The 3,477-nt window shown below is 37.3% G+C and overlaps 1 non-coding gene across 1 annotated transcript; it reads left to right on the top strand.

The window, feature by feature from the left end:
- The first annotated feature begins 546 nt into the window (after positions 1-546).
- On the top strand, positions 547-653 carry LOC121212845 (small nucleolar RNA R71). Its single transcript, XR_005908218.1, has one exon. It is a non-coding gene; the product is annotated as a small nucleolar RNA R71 (small nucleolar RNA).
- Positions 654-3,477: the final 2,824 nt, after the last annotated feature.

The raw sequence follows: 3,477 nt of genomic DNA, 5'->3' as shown, positions 1-3,477 counted from the left end.
CTTTTCAAGGTTCGGCTTCTTTTCCTGTTCGTAGGGTGGTTGTTGAAAACCTGGAGGATGTTGTGGCCTTTGATTTCCTTGACCGCCCCACGAGAAATTGGGATGGTTCCTCCAACTTGCATTATAAGTGTTACTATATGGATTATTTTGGGGTCTAGATTTATTGTTACCCATTTATTGGACTTGTTCCTCCTGATGCTAGGGTTGAAGGGTTGATATTCTATGCATGCTCCTCCTCCATTTGAATCGCACCTCATCACTGGATGTAACTGAGTAGAACCACACAAACCGTCAATCTTTTTATTTAAGAGTTCTACTTGGTTAGATAGCATAGTAACCGCGTCGAGGTTGAAGACACTGGCTACTTTCATTGGATTTGTTCTCATAACTTGCCACTGATAGTTATTCAGTGACATATCCTCAATAAATTCGTAAGCCGCCTCAGGTGTCTTATTATTGATAGTTCCTCCAGCGGCTGCATCAATCATCTGTCTAGTCCAAGGATTCAGGCCATTATGGAACGTTTGAACCTGTAGCCGAAGCAGTAACCCATTGTGAGGGCACCTTCTCAAAAGGTCCTTGTATCTCTCCCACGCATCGTAGAGTGTTTCTAAATCCATCTGCACAAAAGAAGAGATATCATTACGTAATTTGGCTGTTTTAGACGGTGGAAAATATTTTAATAAAATTTTTTTGGTCATTTGTTCCCAAGTAGTGATTAACCCTCGTGGTAATGAGTTCAACCACTGTTTAGCCTTATTCCTTAACAAAAAGGGAAACAACCGAAGACGTATGGCATCATCAGAAACGCCATTGATTTTAAATGTTTCGCAAAATTCTAGGAAATTTTCCAAGTGAGCGTTGGGATCCTCGTCCTGCAAACCATCAAACTGAACAAACAGTTGTATCATTTGAATTGTGTTAGGTTTTGGTTCAAAATTATTTGCAGCAATAGCAGGTCTAACTATACTTGTGACAGCCCTAATGTGACCCTAGTCGGGAAGTGGTTTCGAGGCCACAAAACCGAGTCATAAAAATAATTAACCGTCATAGTTGATGCTCATTATATGTATATATGCATGTGTGAAAATTTCATGTTTGAATTTTGTTAATTGTAAGTGAATTTTATCAAATAGGACTTATGTGAGAAAATTTAGAAATATGCTAGGCAAATGTAAAGAGGCCTAATAATGCATGTTGTGAAATGGTGGGTTTGCATGTCAAATTGCCCAATATTTGAGCTAGTGGCCGGCCATGCTATGGGGCATAGCATATTTTAAGCATGGTGTGCTAATGTGGTATGTAGGAAACAATAAAATAAAAAGCTAGTAATAAAGAAATGGAAAAAGGAAAATGATGAAAACAAAGAAAAAAAATGTCCATCGTTTTTCATTCTTCTTGACCTAAATTCAAAAGGAAAGAAAGGAGGAAATGTTGAAGAGATTCGGCCATGCTTGTAGCTAGGTTAAGGTAAGTTTGATGTTGTTCCATGAGATTCATGCATATTTTTTATGTTAGTTTGAGTTCTACCTAGCCCATGGTTTAAATCTTGCAATGTGATGAAGATGATACTCGGCCATGGGTGTTGTTTTCTTAGTTGGTGTTTGTTTCATGCTAAATCTAGATGAACAATGGGGGTTGTCATTTAGGTTAAGATCAAAGAAATTAATCTTGTTAAAACTTTGAACTAATAATGCCCATATGTGTGATAGCCGAACATAGACTTTGTTTAAAGTCTTGGTCAAAGGCTGGTTAAGTGTTTTGGAAATGATTAAGCTAGGTGTTTGATCTTTTGGTTCGGCATAGTACATAAAATGTTGCTAGATGGAGAAAAATTCGGCCAGCAAGATGTGTGCTAAGGCCGAATATAATTTTGTATATCAATGAGTAATGCATGTGTTGAATTGATGGAAAGGGAGAGGATGCTTTAATAGTGTATATATGTGTAATAGCCAAGTTTTGAACTTGAAACAAAATGGTGTTTAGTCAATACAAGTGACCATACTTGTAGAATGTATTAAGTGTTGCAATCGGCCTCAGCATAGACATGTATGTTTGGCCACATGAATGAGTACATAAATTGATGTGTATGTTCGGCCATAGGTAAGCATATTGATGGCTTTATCTTGACTTAGAAAATTCGGCTAAGGGGAATATTAGCTAATATGTTGAATTCGATTTGTGATTTCGTACAATATGTGACTCTAATGTCTAATGTATATATGGGCTAAGTACCTTGAGTTTCTCTTTTGATGCTCGAATGAATTGTATTAAATTGCTTAATGTGATTAAAAATGTGCATGACCATTGTGTATTTGAGCTAAAACGTGGCCATATGACCTATCAAATTCCTTTTCATATTCGGCCATAAGCTAGCATAATGAGACTTTAATAAGTTAAATTTGTTTGAATTAGCTCAAGAGCTTAGAGGACCACAGTTGGATAAGGGAAAGGAAAAAGTGATCGAATAGCCGTCGAAATCGTTCGACCACATCCGAGGTAAGTCTTTGAGTAAAGGAGCTTAGATTATGATTCGATTAGATCATGTTTTAAGTAAATCAAAATCATGCTCTTGTATGTAGCTATTGAGCCGAAATGATAATGCTTGATAAGTGACTTGTGTTTGAATTCTAGTCATGAAATTGAAATAGAGATGTGTCATGATTTATTGATATGTGCATGGATATTCGGATGATAACCGGGCTAAGTCCCGAAGGCATTTGTGCTAGTGACTAATTTCGGGCTAAACCCGAAGGCAATTGTGCGAGTTATTATATCCGGGCTAAGTCCCGAAGGCATTGGTGCGAGTTATTGAACCGGGATGAGTCCCGAAGGCATTTGTGCGAGTTACTATAACCGGGTCAAGTCCCGAAGGCATTTGAGCAAGTAGTTATATCCGGCTAAATTTCAAAGGTACTTGGGTTGGGAATGAGCGATCTTGCTGTAAAAATTTCAATGAATACGCTCGAAAAATCCCAACGATGAGGTACGTTTCGTATACGCATTGGAGTAGTGATTTCGTTTAAATATTATTCGCTCAGTCGATTAGTGAGCTTCCGGCCTTTGGCTAAGTTGATCTTTTGTGTATGAATATAAGGGTTGGTAATGTGAAGTAAGTGATATTGAGAATTTGTGCATATGAAATTATCCGTTTAGCCATATGAATGCTACCCTTTAGTTGTGTCAAATTTTATAGCTCAAAACTTACTAAGCATTAAATGCTTACTCCGTTTCTTTGAATCTCTATTTTATAGATTTTGGTTCGTCAGCTATCGGACTCGGGATTATTGAAGTCGAAGTCGCCCACACTATCAAAGCCCCCTTTGGTACACTTTTGGTTGAACTTTGAAATGGCATGTATAGAACTACCCTTTTTGTTGTGGGTCATGTACCCTTTGGTTTTGTATAAATTTGGATAGCCATGCGAAAATGGCTTATATATATTTTTGAGCATAATGTTATAATCATTTTGTATGT

Source organism: Gossypium hirsutum, chromosome A13 (assembly GCF_007990345.1).
Source record: "Gossypium hirsutum isolate 1008001.06 chromosome A13, Gossypium_hirsutum_v2.1, whole genome shotgun sequence".
Lineage (NCBI taxonomy): Eukaryota > Viridiplantae > Streptophyta > Magnoliopsida > Malvales > Malvaceae > Gossypium > Gossypium hirsutum.
This window is presented reverse-complemented; position numbering and strand designations above follow the sequence as displayed.